The sequence below is a fragment of the Pseudopodoces humilis genome, chromosome 22, assembly GCF_049639895.1.
Source record: "Pseudopodoces humilis isolate 2021_Gansu_Grassland_sample_001 chromosome 22, ASM4963989v1, whole genome shotgun sequence".
NCBI classification, from domain to species: domain Eukaryota; kingdom Metazoa; phylum Chordata; class Aves; order Passeriformes; family Paridae; genus Pseudopodoces; species Pseudopodoces humilis.
The window spans coordinates 6,879,918-6,901,966 of NC_142221.1; the positions used below are offsets into that span (position 1 = coordinate 6,879,918).

Sequence of the window (22,049 nt, forward strand, 5' to 3'; positions counted from 1 at the left end):
ACTGTTCTTTCTGCCCACTGTATTTTCCTAGATTGGACTTTAAAGTGGTCGCTGCCTTAGTTTAAACCTCGATGAAAGACAAATCACTATTTACTTTCTTTCTCACAAGACATCTGCTAAGAAGCAGACCAGCAGGGAAAAAAAGTCAAAAAAAAGCTAATTAGAAAGCTGGATCTCAGGAAACTGAAAATCTCATTCTGTAAGCCCAGAAGCTCTCGGTGCTCAGAGCAAGTGTCCTGAAAGATGGGTGCCCAGGATAGCTGGAGTTTGATTCTGAAGTTATGGCATTTCTGCCTTTGTTAGTTTGAACCTGGGAAGGGATTTATGTAAACTGATAAATTTGGGATCTGTTAATTTAGGAACAATGCAAAGATGGGGAAGCCCCTATTTGGAAAGATTCATGAGTTCAGAGTTTTTAAGGTATCTAAGAACTGCACTGAGGACGAGAATTCAGTTTAGTGCAGTGGAACTCAGAAACTCCTTTTAGAAAAAAACCCAAGCATTTCCCTACTGCTTCTTCCCACTCTGTTTGGACCTGCCAGCATTTTGTCTTGGGCAGGGATTCCAGCCTTTCCCCAGCCACTGCTGAAGACTCAAACCTTTAATTCTGCATCTGGAGGTGATGGAAACAGGCTCTGCTCTTTGCCTCTTGGCTGGACCCTTGAGCCCATTCACAACCTTCTTGCTGCCATCCATTAGAACAGCCTGGGAGCTGTCTGGCCACAGAGCCCTTTGTGTCACCCATCCTGCTTGGGGAACACTCAGACACTCATCCAGGTGTTCAGGGATCCCAGCAGCAGATGAATCTGGTTGGTGCACAGGATATCTCTGCAGCCAGCAGCACAAAGAACACTCTGAGCAAGATCACTGCTTGCTGTGATATCGTTTGCAGAGGAGAAAGAGGAAATATATTTCACAAGAGACTGGGAGAGCACCAGAATATCAATACAATGCTCACAAAGCAAGTTTAATCCATTTTTAGCCTGTAATAAACAATGAAGTCTGCGAAACCTTGACAAGAATACATTGTGCATCCTCAAGGAGGACAACAGGATATGTGGGAAAGAAAAGTTTGCCAGTAGCACAAGAGGAACACAGAGTGGAGTCTGAATATCTTCACCAGCTCATGGGGCTCTGGAGTGAGTTTTGCTGTAGAATCACAGAGATGAAGAATTCGCTGTGTGCAGCTGGCACATACAGCTCCTTTTCCAAGAGATAATAATGGCCCTTTGTGCTGGCCTGCTTGGGGTAGAGTGAATTTCCCTTAGAGCAGCTCATAGGAGCCTGTTGTAGGTCTGTGACCAAAACATTTGTTGTTAATATGCTGATGATTTTGATCATGAACATCTTGCTCAGCAATGAAAATTGGAAAAAGAGTATTTTAGTTAGATTAGTCATCTTTTGTTTGGGATCCAGCTGGGTATTTGTCTACCTGTGGGATGTGGTGAATGGTTGCCTTTGTCTAACTTCTTTTCTTTTAGATATCTTCTACTGCTTCAATTTTGATTTTTTTTTCCTCTTGGCCACCAAGTTTTTCTTGTTTTTATTTGCCTTTTCCTCTTCCCCCAGGCCCCTGGAGTGAGGGCTGGAGGGCAGTGAGGGGATGACTGTGCTGTGTTGAGCTGAACACTGGGGTTAACCCACACCCACAGCACACCTGGAACACAACACACCACAGAAACATCTTGGTCCATCATTGTGGCAGCTGTTAAGTGATCAACATGGACACTTCTCTGCTTTCTAGGTCTCTCAGTTCCATGTGACTTCTTCCTAAACTTCTAATGAAGAGTCCAAATTACTGTTTCCCCATCCTTATCACTGCTGTAATTTTTTGTTTGTCCGGTGCATGCAAATTGGAGACTCTCTTCCCCCTGTGTGTTGTGAATTTCTGTTCTTCTTCATATCCTCCCCTGATAGACTGGTTTCTATTTTCATCATGGGAACAATATTATAGTTTGAAGAAGTCCAAATATTACTTTCAAGATATATGTGGAAAGAAGGGTGAAAAAAGTGAGGATTGAATGTGCTAAAATTGTTAAAAGCTCAAAAAAACACTCCTTACTGGAAGAAGAAATAGAAATCCTTGTTCAATGGAGCTTTGCTGGTTTGGGGTGAAGATCGAGGCTTTGTTCATTGTAGGAGAGAAGGTGAGTTGAAATACCCAAGACTAAAAAGAAGAGACCACTGAAAAGAGAAAGCTACTGAAGTGAAAAAATTTTGTTTTTAAAAATGACATCCAGAAACCTTATCTTTGACACATAAGAACAGACACATAGCTAAATATGCAGTAACCTGCTTAGGTTTCCAAAGCAGCAAATTAAACCAGTGGACTATGCAGTGAGTGTCCATTCAGATGAGCAAAGCTCATTGAACACAACAATACTGTAAGAGAACATGTTGAATACTCAATGCACCAAATAATCCGCTCTCAATACAGAGACAGTCACAGCTTTGGGAAATGAGGCAGCAACAGTGTGTGTGTGATTTGTGGGGGGAGACAGGGAAAACATTCTGGACAGGAAAATTATAAACAAAACTACTCTTTTTGCATTGTTTTATGTTTTCCTCTAATTATATTTTTATTATATTGAAGGAAAATCTTATTTCCTGGAGTTGGTTGACTTGGACTTTCTGGATGGAGGTGTTATTTTGTAGAGAGTTTTTATCACAGAATTACAGAATCTTGGAATACGCTGAGTTGGAAGAGACCCACAAAGATCATCAGTCCAGCTCCTGGCCCTGAACAGACACCCCAAAAAACACACCCTGTCCTTGTGAGCATTGTCCAAGCACTCCTGGAGCTCTGGCAGCTCTGGCCATGCCCCTTCCCTGCGGAGCCTGGGCAGTGCCAGCATCCTCTGGGACAAGAACCTTTTCCTGATCTGCAACCTAACCCTCCCCTGACACAGATCCAGCCCTTGGGTGAGGAAATGTTCCCGAGGCTTGTGAGACCCTGGATGCCTGAGGAGTATCATCTCACTTGTTTTCTCTCTCTTCCTCTTCACAGCAATATGAAATATCGTTCTGGGTGGTGCCAAATCCTGCTAGACCAAATCACAGAAGCCTTCTCAGGCACAGTGAGGAAAGACACCCAGAACTGCTGCATTGGTGGAGTTGGCAAATCCCATATGGCTGCACTGCAGGTTCATGGAGGCTTTGCTTTAATTTCAAACAGCCTCATGTAGGACACAAGGGTTCCCCTTCTATTTCTGGTAAATGTCAAGAACATCAGTGAAAGAACACATTGATGATAGCCCCAAGTGCCATTCATTTGTTTAAACAAGGGCTTTGACCTTGTTTGTCTGTTCTGTGTAAGACCCAATTCCTGAACTTTCCCTGCTGTGGAGTTTCCTCTGTGGCTTTGCACGGGGGGAATTTGTGAGAATAATTTCAGTCTTTGATTTGAACCAGTGTGACAGAATCCAAGGTGGCTCACCAGGAAGTGTGCTTTGTGGGTGAACAGTCACCTGGAAAAAGGCACACCTCGGGAGATTTGGGGACCCTGTAACAGATCAGCTAAGCTTCAGCCCTGCCAGAGCAGCTTGGAGTTTAACAAAACAGCTTCTAATTCTGCTTAGGAAAGATTTGCTGAAGATTTAGCAGAAGACAATGTTCTGTAGCCACAGGGGATGGGTGAGAGAAGGACAGAGTGTCCTTGCAGGCCAGAGAAGGGCTTGTCCTTGCAGGAAGGAGGGTGTCTCCCATTGCCCTCCTTGCCTCACATACCCTGCACGAGGTGGCTGATTTTTTCCCTCTATCAGCCCAGCCCAGCCCAGCCCAGCCCAGCCCAGCCCAGCCCAGCCCAGCCCAGCCCAGCCCAGGGGTAGTGTCTGGAAACCAAGGGGTCCCTGTCTGGAAACCTCAGATCACAGCGTTGTGAAGCTCTGCCCCTACCCCGGGCTGCCTTTGCTGATCTGCTGAGGTTTATCTGGGTGGGTCATGCCCTTAAATCTCCATTCCTCATCCCAAGCCATCTGCAAGCCCAGCGGCGGGACTTTCACACGGGGGGCACAGCCGGGCCGGGAGCGCAGCCGGCTGCCTCCAGTTAGTTCGGCTCGGTTCGGATCAGCCCATCCCGGCTCAGCTCGGCTCAGCCCGGCTCGGCTCAGCCCGGCTCATCTCAGCTCGGCTCAGCCCGGCTCAGCCCAGCTCGGCTCAGCCCGGCTCAGCTCAGCTCGGTTCAGCCCGGTTCAGCTCAGCTCGGTTCAGCCCGGTTCAAGCCCATCCCGGCTCTGCCCGGCCCGGCCCTGCTCTCCCGGCGCTGTCCGCGGTGCTGAACCGCGCTCTCCCGGGGATGGGGAGCCGCTCGTCCCCGGCCCAGCTCCTGGAGGAGAGGCGCGATCCCCACAGCGAGGCTGGGAGCATCCTGCTCTCCCATCATCATCCCGGAGCTGTCCGGGTCCGGGAGGAGAAAATTGACGGCTTGGGGGTGTAGAAAAAAAAATAATAAAAATATTAAATAGACGGGGTCTTCCTGGAATGGCAACCGGCCCCGCTGCAGCCTCCTCCCCAGTCCTCCTCGGATCCCTCCTCGGCAGACAAGTTTCCACCCCTCCCGCAGCCCCATCCCGCCGCCCTTCCCGGTCTCACCCTCCCTTCCCACGGCCTCTGTCTGGCCGGAGCCGAAGTCCCTCCTTTTTGCCCCCGGCCCCTCCTCTTCTCTAATTATGTACAAAACACTTCTTAGAATAAAATGGCCAAGCTGGGGCTCCGCCCTGCTTTCCTCTGCCCCATTCATCCTCTCCAGCCCGCTCCAAGCCCCTCCTCCGGTGGCAAGCCCAGCCTCTCGCTTCTCTCCTGGAGCTCTTTTCATTTTTATTTCTAACCGCCTCTCCATTCTCACTGCTGCCTCTGCTCTTTCCCCCGATGGCTACGAACTGAGCAGCAGAAGAGGGGGGGGCACAGGAAGAGGGGGGAAAAAAAAACAAGAAAAAGGAAAAGGAAGAAGGCGAGAAGCGGATTTTTTTTTCCTTGCCTCTGCCCTTAATGCCCGCGATCTGGATCAGGGAAGGGGATTTTCTGTCTGAGCATGAAAAGGACTGCTAGAGCCCCAGGATTTTCACGCCCGCAGTATCAGCCCCGCACCCAGTATGCGAGCTGGACAGAGAAGCTCTCCCACAAGTTCCTACCGAGCCGAATAAAAGCCACGGGCGAGCCGCTCTCCGCCACAGAGGGACATTAGCATCAGGTAAGGGAGCGCTGCCGTGCTGCGGCTGCGGCGCTGCCCCTGCCCGGGCCGGCTCCCCGCTCCTGCCCGCGTTGTGTAACGATCCCCCCGCCCTGGGCAGCGCCGAGGCTTCGGCACCGATGGACGGCCCGGTCCCGCAGCTCAGCAGCCGTTCTGCATGCGTGCTGCCGAGCCAGGGGCCGAGATTCGCGCACTGGGAGGGCTGGGAGCGCTGGTTTTACTGGGGCAGCCCCCCCTCCCCGGAGGATGCTCGGCAATTGGGGTTCAGCCCCGGCTCGGCTGGGCTGGTGGCGAGGCGCGGGTGGCGGCGGGGGTGGGAGGCAGCCAGGATCCATCTGTATTCCGGAGTATCGATACATCCCGGAGCAGGGGGGGACCGTCCCCAAGGAGATGGTGTCATCTCCACTTAATCCACTGCTCCGCTTTCGCAAGTGACAAGCAAATCGCGGAGGAAAAGGAAAGTCTGTCGCCTCGAATCCCACACTGGGCTGATTGCCCCTGCTTCCAGCGGGGATGGGAGACGGCGGCAGAGCCGGGGGAGGGTAGGGATGGCGGGGAGCTGCACCCCGCGGGGCTGGAGATGGGTTTTCCCCACATTCATTTCCCCATCCAGCGCTGCTGGCGAGGCTGGTGCGGAGCGTAACTTTGCCTTTTTGCATTCCTTGGGGAACGGCGGGACGGAGGGCATCTCCGTGCCATTGCATCATCCCCGAGGTCCGGCACAGCCTGGGGCTAAAACCCCCGGGGCGATCTGGACAGAGGAGGGGGGTTATAGGTGTGCGTGTTTTGGCTTTGGAGAGTTCCCCCGTGCTGGTTCCTGAGAACGCGGAAGGGGAGGAGGTGTCACTTCTTGGATGCAGTCTCCTCTTCATGGAGAGAACCCAGCAGCAGATGAAGTGCTGGCAGAATTGCTGTTTGAATTTAGCCGTGTGATTGATATCTGCACTGGGCAGGACAGAAGGGTCCTTCATGCTTTACTCTGGCTGCTCATCTGGCTGCATAATAATAATTGTTAAAGGCAGTAAATCTGCTTTTCCCAGGAGTTGTAGAGAAGTATTTGGGAGACATGAGTGAGAGGAGGAGGGAGCGAGTGAAGAGATGTGGCTTTGGTGTACGGAACATGAAAGGTTCTTGAAAAAAAATCCCTTCTAAAGGAAAAATATCGATCAGCTCTGCTTGTGAGTAGCAGACAGCAAGCCCTGGACTCTCTCCCTCCCACACACCCCAGACAAGCCCCCGTGGTCTCCCTGGAGCATGCACACGCCCAGCACACCCAGCACATGTTGTGGCACTCAGAGCCCTCCCCGTGCTCACACACAGCACCTCGGGCTCGCTCTGCCGTGGATGCAAACACCTCTCCAAGCTCTGCGGCCCCGCAGTTCCCGCACGCTCAGCCGCACAGCTGGGACCCACACACACCAGAACGTGCAGAAATAGCTGCATTGATATTCTTCTTATGGAAATCAAACCTTCAGAAGTTCGCATGAGCACACACATGCTTTCCTCTTTGCAGGGCTCGCAGAAGGTGGTTTGTTCCTCCAGTGTAGCTTTCTCTCGTAGTTGGCTCAAGGCATTGATTTGGGGTTTGTCTGACTCCAGAGCCCTTTGCAAGTCAGCAGAAAACCCTCTACATTTGGTGTGTCTATGTTTGTTTTATGGCTCTTTGCAGATTCCCAGGACTCGGGAATGATTTCACTACTGGAAAGGCAGATGATGGGCAGACAGGGAAGCAGGGAAATGGCTGGGGGAGTGGTGGCAATTCCATACTCATCATGTCTTCTCTGATCAAGAGCTGGAGTCTGGAAGTATGGGAAGAGCTCTGCTGGAGTTATGTAGCTTTTTAATGTCTGTGAGCAGAACCACACACACATCTACGGCTAAAACACACAATGCAAGGCTCCTCTTCGGAGGAGAGATTCAGAGAAAATCACCGTGGTTCAGAGAAAATCCCTCCCATCCCTCCCATCCCCAAGGGACAGGTGGTCTCTTTGCATGCCCCTTTGATCAGCAATGACACAGTGGGCACAGGGGAGATGATGTAATTGGTGTTAGAGGTGTTTAGCATTCCCCTCTGACCTTCTCCTCTTCCCCTCTTTCCATGGGGCCTAGTGAGGAAACAAGCCTCCAAGAGCAGGAATATAAAGAGGCTGACTAAAGTCTGTGTTAAAACTTTGGAGAGGAGGAACATATGGTCAATTGGCTGGTTTTAGGTAAAATGTGTCCCAAAAGAAATGGCACGGAATGTGCCTCTGTTCCCTCCTAACCGCCACTGTTTACTACACTGGAAGTATGCGTAAGGAGGATGCTAAACACTACGTGGGAATGGGTCTGCCAGCAGACAATAGTCACTGTTGTCTGTGTGACAGAAATAGTTCAAAGCCAAATCCTCCCGTCTTTGCTCAGGCAGGAGCCCCACCACCTTCTCCAGGTGCATTGCTCGGGAGAGCACGGCAGGAACTGACTCCAGAGCCAGGGACCTGCACCCAGCTCCCTGCCCACCTCCAGGAATGGATGTGGATTTCTAGACTTTATCCAGGACTTGCTATTTACAGCTGATGCAGAGATGTTGAAAAAGGAGGAAAAAATTGATCGGGGTGGAGGGTTGGGGAGTTGGGAAAAATCGCTGAAGAACATAAACGAGGGTGAGAAACCCCCTGAGCACCTCGGGATGCTCGTTTGGATGTGGGAAATCAGGGAGGAACTTCCCTGGGAAGGGAACACACCCCACTCAGCCCCACAAAACCCCGCTCAGCTCCGCTCAGCCCCGCACAGCTCCAGCCCCGCAAAACCCCGCAAAACCCCGCTCAGCCCCACTCAACCCCGCACAGCCCCGCAAAACCCCGCACAGCCCCGCCCCTCGCCCCAAAACCCCGCCCAGCCCCGCCCCGCCCCGCACAGCCCCACTCAACCCCGCACAGCCCCGCAAAACCCCGCACAGCCCCGCTCATCGCCCCAAAACCCCGCACAGCCCCGCTCAGCCCCGCAGCTCCAGCGCGGCGGGCAGGCGGTGCCGCCGGGCCCCAGGAGGGGGCGCTGTGGCTCCACGCAGCGCCGGGAGCGGAGCAGCGCGGAGCGGAGCGAGGCTCCCCCGCACCCCTGCCCGCAGCATCCCTGCTCCTTCATCCCTGCTGCTTCATCCCTGCCCGCTTCATCCCTGCCCGCATCATCCCTGCTGCTTCATCCCTGCCCGCTTCATCCCTGCTGCTTCATCCCTGCCCGCATCATCCCTGCTGCTTCATCCCTGCCCGCATCATCCCTGCTGCTTCATCCCTGCCTGCTTCATCCCTGCCCGCAGCATTCCTGCCCGCTTCATCCCTGCCTGCATCATCCCTTCCCGTATCATCCTTTCCCGTATCATCCTTTCCCGCATCATCCCTTCCCGCTTCACCCCTGCCCGCTTCATCCCTGCCCGCTTCACCCCTGCCCGCATTCCTTGGCATCATCCCCTGTCCGCATCCCTTCCTGCATCTCTGCCCGCATCCCTTCCATCCCTGCCCGCATCCCTGCCCGCATCCCTGCCCGCATCCCTGCCCGCATCCCTTCCATCCTTGCCCGCATCCCCCGCCCCCATCCCCAGCCGCGGGTAAGGCGGAGGGGCCGGGGGTGGGCGCTCGGTGCCGCCGGGGCTCGGCTCCTGGAGCCCAAGTGAGGCTGCACCGGTGCGGGCCCCGTCCTCCCACTACGGTGCCGCGGGGCGAGCGGAGCCTGCGGGGAGCCGGCCCGGTGCGTGCAGGGATCGTTCACCCGGTGATGAAATGCAGCTACTTCTGGGACAGAGCCCAGCAGCTTTTCCGTGCCAGCAAATACTACAGGGGAAGTGAAAAATCACTTCATGCATTGGAAGTGCAGAGATGAACTTAGTGAGGCAGAATATAAATTACCCAGAGCGAGGGAGCTTGTGCCCAGTTGTTTGATTTACACCATCCTGCTTGCAAAAGTATCATGAGATTTTTAACAACCATAAGGACCTTGGCCCATTTCCTTCCAGGCCACACAGAGCAGCTTTTCAGAAAAGGAGAATATCCACACACACAGAGATCTGGCCTCTGAATGGATCCATGGACTGGGATCTGGTGCTGTGGATCTCTCTGTTCCCTGGAAGATGGCTGCCAGAGCAGGATGCCGAGCTAGGGAATAGTGCTGAGCTGAGTCAGGGGAAAACATCTCCTGCCAGCAATGTGTGCCACTCCAGAGTGTTCTTGGATGCCAGGGAAGGTTTTTCCCTGCTTGCTCTGCCCCTGCATGGCCACATCCAGCTGATGTGCTGGGCCTGGAGCACGTCTGGCCAGAGCTGGAGCGGGCTTGTGGCTGCAGGTGGTGTGGAAAAGGGAAATGTTATCAAGGAGAGAGACCTGGGGAAGCAAACTGGATATATCTACTGGGTACTTCTGTCTGGAGAGAGGATGGGCAGAGATGGACCAGACAAATGAGATGACATTCCCAGGGTTGGGAGTAGGCACAGGACAGCTGTTGCTGGCTTGATGAGCTAAGCTATGCAGTGCCAGGGAAGGAAAAGTCCCGACTAGTGGGAGGGAGGAATGGAAGAAAGAACAAAAATCAGAGGAGCAGCTGATTTAGACAGAGCTAAAGGCTATTGAAGGACTTAAGTTTATTTCAGGAATGCTGGATCACGTCTCAAGCGGAGGTGGCATAAACACAAACATGTCATTTTGGAAAGAAAATACGAGTCAGGCCCAGGATTCCCCTGAGCCTGGGCTGGGGAGTTTCACACAACATTTACAGCCCCCTGCTCACAGAGCTGTTTTCTTGCAGCCTTGAGGCAGGACCTGCAAGCAGCTTCACGGGAGAAAGATGCTTATTTATTTTTGCTATTTGTTCTTCTGAAGTCATGTGTTCCACATCCATTTTATTGTTGCCTGCACGGCGCAGCTGGCAGAGTTCAGCTCTGCACAGAGCTGCTGCTGTGTCCCCTGCAGCGCTGCCTGAGTGGGATCCACGGTGGCACCAGTGGTGGTGGCACATTTTTGGGTGTTGGCAGAGCATTGCCCAGTGCCTGAACCCTCACACATGTGACTCCTGGCTCTTGTGCCAGCAAAACAACCAGTTGCACTGCTGATGGATCACCTCTTGCAGTGGCAATAGGAATAACAGTAAGTCATGGAGGAGTGAATAATCTAGAGAGGGTCACCTGCAGGGGAGGATGGAGCGAGTTGCCTTTGCCAGATGTGTGCTGTTCACTGGTGGAAATGCTGGGCACAGGTAGAAACTGATGTGCCAGAAGCACCAGCACAGCTTTGCAGCCCTAGAGCGATTCTGTGTGTGTGTGTGTTAGCAGAAGCACCATTCAGTGCAGAATTTCCATCACAGAGACCCTCCCAGAGAGTCAGGAATTACAGCAAAGTCAGCTCAGAGCTGACACACCAAGCTTACAAACCAAGCTAGGAGAGGTTCTAAGACATAAAAGAAGCTCCAGAAAACCAACAAAACCACAACAATTTTCTCCAGGACTTTTGGTTGGATATCAAAAGAGAATATAGGAGTAGAGGGAGCTTTCACTCCCATCAGCTCTCCATACTCCTAATTTCCAGTGGAGTAGCTCCAGATCCTGTAGTCTTTTCATGCCTGGGACCTGTCTCATTGCTACCCTGATAGGAAGTACATCCTTTATGCTGGTATTTAGAGAAGATACACCCTGAAGCCTTACAACAGGTCTTCTTACAGCCTGGACTTTTATATCTTTGCATGTTACAGCTGGAATATGTTGTACAGCGAGTTCCTGTGAGGAGCTCGCAGCCTCTTGCCATAAATCATCGCAGCCTGTTGAAGCCAGGGCTGTTAACTGGCTCAGTGGTGAGTGAGGATCTCTTTCTTAGGCTTTGATTTAGAGTGTGATTTAGAACCTGGCCTGTGCTCTGGACTCCACTGTGTCCATCACAGTTTTGGATGCAGTTTTGGCCAGAAGTCCTGAGTCGGCACAACCGACCCCATTTAGCCATTTCTTTACCCTGCCCTGCGTGTGTGGCTGTCAGACACATTGCTAACACTGGAGACCCCTGTGGTAATTTATCCTTGCAGCTGTGCATGCTGACTTGCTAAGCAGGGTGGAAGACAGGGAGGGTGAGCTTTAAAAGCATCACCTCGTGCAGGCAGCACGATCCAGGTGAGGCTGCGGGACCAGAAAAATAAATAAAAGGAGTTTGTGCAAAATTAACGGCAGCAACTGAAACTAAGCAGGGAAGAATGAACAGAAACGAGCTGCGAGCCCAGGGAGGAGGCTGGGGATTCAGAGCAGGCAGGAGGAGCAGGATGAGCAGGTGTGAATCCTTAGCTGGACTGCTGGGATCAGTGGAACAGGCACCAGCAAGGCAGGATGCGGGTGCTGGAGCAGCCGGGTTGCTCTTGGCGCGTGGCTGCTCTTCAGGCAGGTACAGATGGTGAGCGGGTAAGCAGAGCCCTCAGACATATGCTGGGGTACATATGTGGCTCTGGGTCCCTCCTGGCTCTGACCCCCTCCCTGCCTGGAACAGGAATGTTATTCCAGCCATTTCCCACACTGCTCTGTGCCGAGCGAGGTTTGCAGCCAGAATCAAAGGTGTGTTTGGAGGGAGCAGCGAGAGCTTAGGAGGTACAAGCTGAGACTGAAGAATGCCTAAGAAATACTGAGAAAGTCAAAGGGAAGAACTAACAAAGACAGCACAGGGTTTGTGCTAAAATTGTGAACAGAGAGAAGAAAGCAGCAACAAGGATCCCTATAACATAGCCTTAAGATGAGCAGCTATTTCTAGAATTGCTTATTGTCAAGTTGTCCAAATTCGGAGTTGCTTCTGCAAAACAACTCCAGGCTTTGCTGTTTGATGCTGGAGAATGCTGATAATGTGTTTATCTGCCATTTCCACTCTCCTAAAAGAGAGCTTTAAAGTATTTGAAAATGATGGACAATGTTTTAGGCCAGTGAATAGATAAATCTGGTCAACCAGGGAAAAGTGACCAATTAGGATTTTCCCACAATATTTACCTAAAGAAACCAAAGAGAGGAAATTTGAGTTCTATAAATATTTAGATAAAACCCTTTTTGTGCAATTAGAGATACATGTGCATCAATCCTTTTACTTGCTGCTTGGGGGGAAGAGTCAAGGTGAAAAGACTGATTGGAACTGGAAGTGTTGCTCAGGGAATTTGCTGAGGAATGAAGGAGGGATATATTTTGCAGATGAATCTGGATTGCACCTTGTTAAGACTGGAAAAAACTGAGAAGTGTTCTAACCACAACAGTAGGACACTAAAGGGACCAGAAAGAAGTGGATGAGCGCTGTCACTCCTGGGATAACCTTTCAGCTGTGTGGGGATGTGCAAAGTCAGTGGTTGTCTGAGGACTGTCATCTGCAGTGCCAGATGGAATATCCTGTGTGTGGAACCAATTTCTTTATTGGTTCCTTTCATGCTTTGTGTTTTCATAACATTCTGCAGTGATGGAGTAAGTTAGGAGCCATCTTTGGAAGCATTTTTTTGGGGGGAGGGTTTAGATCTGGTACCACGTAATTTCCTTGTGTGTCTCCCAGTTTTCTATGGGAAAGAGAAGGGGTGAATAATCATATCTCAATTCTCTCCCCTCTTTGTTTCTGGATAGATGTCAAAACCACTCCTCTTGTCTCAAAGGCCCTGCTGCTGCAGGATGTGTCACTGGGTGCCCAGATATTGCTCGAAGTTTATCAAATAAAGACCTTTTATTCACACCTGGGCTCAATTGCCACTGACCCAGAGCAATCAGAGCCACAAAGAGCCTGATCTTGCAATTAGAATCACACAGACAAATTTTAATTACAGCCCCATGGACATAATGAATCTGATTTCCAAGACCAAAGCCTAAGTAACAGCAAATCCATACACATGCCAAGTGCGGAGTGAATCATGTTTATGGTCCATCAGTGTTCAGCTTCTTTGTTCCAAAATGCTGGTCAGGAAGGCAGAAGAAATATTCCCTGGGATATTATAAAGACTAACATATCATCAGAGGGAGAATCAATGGAGATTGATGGCAAATTAGATGGACACTTGAGACATTAAAAGGAAGGATGGAAAATAGAAGTGGTATTATAATTGAACCATATTAATACATTTTAAATTGCTTTACAAATATTAACAAGTTAAATAAGGGAAGCCTGGAAATAATAGTCCATCTAGTCTGGGAAAGCTGGGAGTGAGGAGGGACATTCGGGTTCCAGTACAAAGGTATATGAAGGTTAAAATGAAAAGTGATCAGAAGTATTTTAACACTTTGATGATAGAAGAACAAGGGGACACATCAAAATTAAAGGGCATAACTCTTAAAGCAAATTAAAAGGAAATAGTCCTTTCTTCAGTGTATAGTGAAGGCACACAATTCCCTGCTGCAGGATGTCGCTGAGATGAAAGCCCGGATAGATTTGAAGTGTAAAAGGCTACGTAACTTTGTAGCAATTAATTGCATTTGCAGCCCTGCAATCTGGGACAATGGTAATCAGGTCTCAGACTTCAAAGCAAAGGATGACCATCTTTTGGGGTCAGGAAGGACATTTTCTCTCTGCATAAAAAGAACATAATATGGTTGGGCAGGTAATGTGACTGCCTATGGTCGATCCCGCTGGAAGCTAAGTCAGCAAGAGATTAGCAAATTGCTTCCGTGTGTGCTGGATTAAGGTATTATAAAAAGGTTTTCATCAATGCCAGACAGAGTATCAATCCAGCAATCTCTTCTTCTGTGTCAACTCCCACAAAAGTAATTTCAGTGATTAGAGCAGATATAGAAGTAGGACATAAAAGGGGTGGTTATAGGTGGCAGCAGTGACCCTGAGCTGCACAGCTCAGTTCCCTCTATCAGCTCCAGCATCTGTGGGGTGGCACAGAGCTGGGATGAGCCTGGAGTCTCCCAGCACCAGGTTCTGTAGGGATACAATCTCCCTGTCCCCAAGGACCTGCTGCCTGGACAGAGGAGGAGGAAAAGAAACAGGGAATGCTGTCACCTCTGCTCAGTACCAGAGAAAATGCAGCACAAGGCTCAGAGAACAATTCAAATCCTGCCAGTAGAAGCATTTCAGTTTGCAATTTTGCCTTGACAGATTTTGAAAGTAGTTGGTGGCAAAAGGTAGCAGAAAATTATAGAAAACAGGAACTTAAATACTGCCATGGGATATGGGGAACATTGGGAAAATCAGCCTCCAAGGTGTTTGTAAGATGTCACCTTAAAGAATCTGCCCAAGCTGATGCAGGGAGGCTGTGACAGAGATAAGTGGGTGCATGAAATCCTGGGACTTAGCCAAAGCAGCTTGGTAGGAGTGGCAGGGAGGACAGAGATCAGCTATGAAGCTGTGTCCTCTCCCATATTTTGCCCACAGTGCCAGCCCCCTGAGGGTCCCAGGGTGACTCTCCCTGTCTGCCTCGTGTTGGGCACAGTCCTGCCTCCTGCCCAGGGTCACCCACCATCACCGTGCTGCTGGAGGGATGAGGAATGTGACTTTTTCCATCACTTTCCTCTCCCATCAGCCACTCTGCTCCTGTTGCTGAAGACAGAGGTTGGGTGAAGAGACAATAAGGCTGTTGAGTACACACAGGGAAGCTAAGCTTCAGCAGGTGACACTTGTGGAGATGCCATGAGCATCTCCAGGTGAACAGAGACAAAACTGCTCTTCTCTGGTCAGGTAACAAAGCAGTGCTTCCTTCAGAAGGGTGGGAAGGATGGGCTGTGAGGAAAACACATCAATAGGTGGGATAAAGTTCTGACAGGTGTGTGACTGGGAGGAGGAAGGGGGGAGCTGGCTGGAGGGAACACAAAGTTCACTGGTTGGGCAGGTGTGAATGCTCAGCATCTGGACAAATGATTCCTTTGCTTCCTGGATGGCAAAACAGAGAGGGATGTGAGTGGCAGGTGCAAATCTGCCAGTGAGATGTTGTGGAGGTGTGATCATTACTGTGCTCATGGCTTGGGCTGGGAAGGATGGATGAGAGAGTTTTTGTGGTGCAAAATTCACCAGAAAGATGCATGAAAAAGATATAATAGCTACAAGATAGGGCTGCAATTTACCTGCATTATTGGAAGATTGATTTCTGATGGAAGGAGCAGAGAAAGAAGGGGAATAAAATTTTATGGATGGCAAGAATGGGGATCAGAGGTCTAAAATGGCAGCTGTTAGTATTCTTGAAGGATTGGTTCAAATGGGGCTGCAGAGACCAGTGCAAGCTTCTGATTTCCAACCATCTGCATTTAGAAAAGAGAGGGGGACCAGCAGGCTGGCCTTGGTGAAATTCTGCTGGATTTCTCCCGAGAATCAGAATTGTCCCTGCATTTAAAGTACCTGAAAGCCTTAAAACACTGACAAGGCTGAAAGGTGAGGTGAGGGTCGAAAGCGAGAAGGGCTGACAGGAATAAGTAGATTGTAGTCTAGGCTGGATAATTCAGGGATCTGTAATAAAACTGCCCAGTGACAGATAGTGAGTAAAAGACTACAGGTATATTATGGTTTACAGAGCACAGGACAGATGTGTCTCTAAGGAGGATGAGATAAGGAGAGGAAGGCAGCAGCGGCTGTTTTGGGATGCAGCAGCACTGTGTGAATAAAGCAGCGCTGTAGCAAGATAGTTCAATCATGGTGCTGTCACTGACATGTTATATACGACCTTGAGCAGGTCACTTAGGCTGGGAGCTTTGCAGAAGAGCTTTTTAAATGCATGTGTTTCCATGCACAGGAGCTGAATCCCTTCAGAGCTGTGGCTCTGAGCATCCAGCTCGCACAGCGGATGGGAACTGCCCAGGGAACTCGGATCCAAGTTTGGCATAAGGCAAAATCTGGATTTTTTAAAGAATTCAGCAACCCCTCATATATTTCCTCAGGAAATATGATCCCCCAAAGACTGGGAGTCAGCTGTGCTGACTCTTTCCATTTCCAGTGCTGGACAGAAGCAGTATTGGTTTGGCTCTCTCTCCCATCTCCACCCCAGTAAAATGGCTCCTTCTTCAGAAATCTGGCCTGAATTAATTTCTCTCCTCATCCCCTAAGATCACTGGCAGAGCTGGCCTCTTACTGGAGTAGATAAGGGAAGAACATGCTAATTGCATCTGTTTGCCTCCCTTGCACACAGAAATGAGTATTTTACATACATAAATACACTGCATAAAGTGAAGTTTGCACACACACACACACACCCCGAGACATGTGCATTGTGCTTTAAGAACGCTGAATCAAGGCTGCTGTTCCATATTAATCCTTTTACCAACTTCAGCATTTGCTGTAAATAGCAATTAATGATAAAGCTGCTTGCATTAAATAGAAGAGCAGAAGAGGCTGATAGGTCCTTCCTACCGCTGGATGCTCCTGCTCTCATTACTTTAAGTTTGAAGACAGAGATTCTGCCCGTGGCTGCACTTTTTTCCCTCACTGCTGCTCCTCTGAGGCAGCTCTTCTGTAAAGCCTTTTCACCAGGGCAGTGCAGTCCCCAGCCCTCGTGTGTCACATCACAGGGACAGGTGTTTGATGCTGTGACCTGCCTGGGGTGCTGTGGCAGTGGTGGATGGAAGGGCAGGGGAAAAACACACTCTGCTGCCCTTGCACAGTATCATTCTGGTCTCCAGACCTCCACCAGTAACATTTGGACTCAGGGAAAAGGAAATCAACAGGAGAGCTGAGACACACTCCAGATTTTATTTTTAGGTGTATGCTTAAAATTCCAGGCACTTGAAGGGATATGAGGATTGATTCCCAGCTCAATAACGCAGTATTTTTGTGTTCAGAGGCTCAGGATGCATTTTCCGTGCCACAGATGAGAGTGTTCAAGCATGCAGCATCTGCTGGGACTGTGATGCAGGACGGTGGAAGATGACAATAAACCATTGGAGGATTTGTGCTTGCTCATATTGCCTAACACTGATGTTAATAATGCAAAATATACCCAGAACTGGGTTACTTCTGAGGGGAAGATTGTTTCCTCCTGGAGAAACTCCAAGAGCAAGCTAACAGGGAGCTGAGATCTTTAGCAATGTGGAAACATCCAGAGATATCTACATACTCAGTTCCTACACACATACCTAATTTTCTTTAAATCCTCTGGATGCAGGGAGCTGAGCATCCCTAAACACCTCCAGGACCAAAGCTGCTGTGAGCAGGGTCCTGTGCTGGAGAAACCAGGCACAAAAACGGGTGCAGAGACTGCCTGAGGAGCAGGATCCCTGGAACAGGCTGTTCCCATCCCTGCCTGTCTCATTCCAAGCGCTCTTCAGGGCTTTGAGTAGGGATGGCTGGTGGAGGGAGCTCTGCTGCTTCTTGTTTTTTGGCTTGTCACAGGTGCTTGGACATCACACCTTCCAATTTTCTGTAGGGACTTTTGTGTCTGTTTGATTCTGTGGTGATTAAAAAAAAAGAAAAAAAAAAAGGAAAGCCAGGGGTAGTGAAAAGGAAGAATTCAGAGAAATAGAGAGTGAAAAGGGATGGTGTCACTGTCTTAAAATATACCAGCAGCATATGGCAATTTCTAATGGAAAAAGTAAATTCACTCTCAGATTATTTCCTGGGAACTTTTCACTCATTTTTGATACAGGGCTTTGCTCATCTATTGTGCTGTAAATCTAATTATTTCATTTTAAGTTCTCTGTTGAATGCAGGTTTAGACTAGAAGACAGCAAAGGACTCTGAAAGTCGTCAGCTTAAGGAATTCACAGAAACTCAGCCTTGCTGAGATCCCTCATGTTGTTATGAAGATCTGACAGACAGTTATTGGAATTCCTGGTAGGAATAGGTGAATAATGATTTCTCTCTCTTTTTTTTTTTTTTTTTCATCAGTTTAGTTCTGGAAGAAAAAATGAAGGGAAAAAATTACTTTTAGGTATTTAAATATAATTAGTGTGGTGGGGGAAGAATGAAAAGATTTTATATTTGAGACTAAAAGGAAAAGAGAATAGAAAATCACTTCAAAACTTAAATTTTGCATAAATGAATAACTTTCTTTTTCATAACCGTATTATTTTACTTTTGTCCCGTTTTGTTTTTCAACATTTCCTTCTAGATCCACTTTATAAACATCTCATTACGGAGCATTTACGTTAAGAAACAATGCAGTCATGTACTTTGGGTATTTTAAATTTTTCCCATCCCACTTTCTGACAGTAGCTATCTAATGAATTCAATCTGAATTAATAAACATTGGCAGACAATCCCCAAGCACTCTTCTGAGCCTAATTTTAGGACGTGTTAAAAACAATGTCTCGCAACCTTTAGTGCCGATGATTGCAGTTTCCTTTATGCTGCACACAGTTAAAGACAATTCCTACCTCAAATAACAGATACTCAAAAGGGTCCAGAATGATGGGAGATAAAAGGAGGAAGTAAAAAGATCTGTCTGAAGTAAATCAGGAGCAGAGCCGTATAGAGAAGAGGATGGTTTTGACTCCATTCCCTGCTTTCTCACCAGCCTGGGGATTAATTATAAATCTCTTTCTCACCCATTAGATTTTTCTCATACTCCTTCTACTCCTGCACTTTCTCATTCACACCTTCAAGTCTTTGCTACTCTTCCTTTAATCCAACTTTCCTGATTCTCCAATTTTTGCACACTTTCCTCTTTTCTCGTCTGCTCCTCCTGGAGAAGATTGCTAACTAAGTGGCAAGTGTTAATAACATGTCTTGGCTGTGCCTGCTGCGAGGAGAAAGGAGGAGCAAGCTGAGTGAAGGAAAGCTGCAAAGAAGGAGGAAGGGGATGATCTGAACTGATTTCAGACTCTGCACAAAGGTGCAGGAAGGCAGAGGAAGCCCCTGCACGCTCAGAAACCTCACTGCAATGGGAGCAGAGTCTGAGCTGAGTGTCCCAGGAGGAGATCATCAACATATCTGCAAGGTGGGACTTGTTTTCTCAGGGATACAGGGGCCAGAGCAAAGACTTGCAGGGCTGGGAGATGTGTGAGGGGAGCCAGCAGACCCTGTGCTGTGACAGGAGCTCAGACAAGGGCACACTTGGTTGGTGTGGCTGGGTTTGTGCACAGGCACTTGTGGCACTGGGGTAACACCAGCTGTGGGTGTGAGATGGGGGTGACACTGCTCCCTGTGCTGGCAGGGCTCCCTCTGCCACCTGTTCTGGGCCACAGGGCCCCACCTGAGCCCGGGATGTCACCACACCTCCTGCCAGCTTCCTCGCTCCTGCAGGAGCCCCTGTTGGTCACTGCAGCCTCTGCTGTGGTCACTGGGAAAATGTGGGCAGAACCTGTGGGTTTAGGGGACTGAAGTGTTTAAGGGGGACACAGGAGAGCCCCTGGATTGGGCTGGCAGCTGCAGCTCCCTGAGGAGCACAGGCTCAGCCCACAACTCTGTTGGTGCTATGGGAAGAAAGATGTTGTCTAGTCTGCAGGAGGAGGGACAAAACAGAGGTGTAAATTAGAGGGAAGTCTCCTTGAGCTGCCCTGGTCTGAGAATAATATACCAGGAATAAAATGTCCAAGAATAGCTGTCTGTCATTGTAAACAGTAATATAAGCATGATAGATAACTTCAGGCTATGTCTTCATGACCACAGCACACTCTAAATACTCTTCTTTCTTTGGAAACTCCTTCCCAACACCTTTGATTTCACAGGGATAAACCAGTTCTGCATTCCTGTTCTGCATTTAATTTAACACTCATACAAAATTATGTATCTGGAAAGCTATTTATTATCTAATTCGATGTCTGCAGTTGAGCAAAGACTCTATCCTTTCCCACAGCAGTGTCTCTTTGTCTGCCAGCTCTGACTAGCTGCTAGGTGCCCTGGGGAATGTCAAGGCAGAATTTATTAATCATGACCAGCCATGGAGGTGTTTTTCAGATTTGGATTTGGCCAGCTGATCGCACAGGATCTTTCTGAGAGTCAGGCTGTTGAAGACACAAATGTGATGCTTGCTCTGGATTGCTTTCAAAGTCACTTTGGGAAACTGCAAAGGCATGCAGGATCCTTCCAGGGTGAGGAGTTCCAGCAGGAGAATGTGTGCAGGATGCTGGAGGGGTCTGCTCACTCTCTTTGGCAGAACACCGTGCCAGGGAAACTTTAAACTACCTCTCAGCATGTCCTGTCCTTCCCCCAGCCCACAAAGGTGTGAATCTCTCAGCATTGCCGTGGAAGCCTTGTAGGCATTCATTCTTAATGTCTCCCTTGGAGCAGGAGGAGCTGTGATGGCACCTGGCACTTGCCAAGCTTGAAGTCACCCCTGGGCCTGCCCACGAGTGATGGCAGCGCCGGCCAACTGCACAGGTTGTGCTGAAACCGCAGGGTTTGTTTCACAAACAGCTCTCAACTCTTCCAGAGCTTCTTGCCTCCCTTTGTAGAGCCTGGGTGAGCATGTGCTGCTCTTCCTGGTCAGTGATTTCCTCCTGGCTCTGAGGAAAGGTCAAGTGTCCACGCCAATTCTTTTGGGACTGTCAGCAGCCCTCAGACCCTCTGGCGATGAAGGGCGAATGATTTGCAGTGTCTGGCACGGATGGGCAATATCTCCCTGCAGGAGTGTTCCTCCTTTCCAAAAGACACTCCACAGTGTAACTTGGAGTAATGAAGCATTTCCCTCCAGGACTCTTCCAGGGGGTAATTCCACGCTCAGTTGTACTGCTGCTGTCAGAGGGATGGGGCTCCAATACTACAGATGTGCTGGTGACAAGGGGTAAGGTCAACTTTCAAGTAAATTATCCACAGTTTTCAAAATTGATCATCCTCAAACCTCCTTTCCTGCCTTTGACTTGTTCCATTGTTGCCTAACATGGAGACAAATTGAGGCACTTTGCTCCTTCCCCACCCCAGAGATGAGGCCATACACACAGAAACGTCAGCTGGGATGGGATGGAGCCATTTGTGGGGTGGGGAGGTGGAAACATCGGCTTTTAATGGAAGTCTCAGACTCCAGCAGTGCTCACTATTAGCCAGGAGCTGTAATCCATAGTGACAGGCCAGCTGGAGCACGAGGATGCTTCCAGGCAGATCTGCATTCAGAGGTGCACTCCCGGCAGCTGCGTGGGGGAATTCAGATTTCCTGCCACAGAGCCTGGCACACCAGACATGTCCCATTCGGAGGAAAACAGACAGAAAAACCCCTCTTCCACTGCAAATAAATCTCCTAAAGTTGGGGATGCTTCTTTTTATTCAAACACAGGTCTCCCTAGGAGAGGAGGTGAGGGCTGATCCCTCTCTCTGAGGCTTCCTTAGGAAGGAGCAGCCCCTGGTGTGTATTGGGGCTTCCTTTAAGGCTGGTGAAAGGGAGGAGAGGGAAGGAGAATGGTCCTGCATGGCTGTGCTCTGCTCTCTCCCCATCACCAGCAGCCTCTCTGTTCTCCTGCCCCTCTCCACCTTTGAATGGGCTCTGTGTCCTCCAGCACTGTCTCCATCTCTCACCCAGCCTGTGGCTGCACAGGGGACCTTGGGGACGTTTTCCTCCCCAAAATGAGGAATCAATGGATTGTCACAGGCTCAGCTCCAGCTCTTGCCCTCCCTTTTGCTGCTTGCTTTGCCCTTCTCTTCAACCCACTTTTCCCACCACTTACACGGATGGAAACTCACAGGGAGCAATTCCCCTCTGCGACGTGCAGGGGAGCAGAAATGTGGTTTAAAACAAGCAAAAAAAAAAAAATAAAATAAAATCAGGTAGATTTCCGAGAAGGAGGTGGAATATATCTTTTAAAAGTACGTAAGTGGTTTGGAAGGCAGAGGTCCCAGGGGGTCAATGGTATTCAGACTTTTAAATCCCTGATGCTCATGAAAACATTGCATACAAATTCTACTCTGGGAAGATCTGCATTTTCTTCTTCTTCTTCTTTTTATTTTTTTTCCCTTAACAAGTAGAGGAGTTGGTTTTTTGGTGTTCAAAGGGGAAAGGAGCTGTATTTTGCTGTCATTGAGCTGACAGAACTGCTTGGAAAATGGACAAT

The 22,049-nt window shown here is 49.3% G+C and overlaps 1 protein-coding gene across 1 annotated transcript in view; it reads left to right on the forward strand.

The window, feature by feature from the left end:
• Positions 1-4,829: 4,829 nt before the first annotated feature.
• Positions 4,830-22,049, forward strand: part of BRINP1 (BMP/retinoic acid inducible neural specific 1) — an 87,326-nt gene continuing 70,106 nt past the window's right edge. Inside the window, exon 1 of the mRNA XM_005527198.3 lies at positions 4,830-5,188. The gene's annotated coding sequence lies outside the window, so the exon portion shown is untranslated. The remainder of the gene's footprint in view (positions 5,189-22,049) is intronic.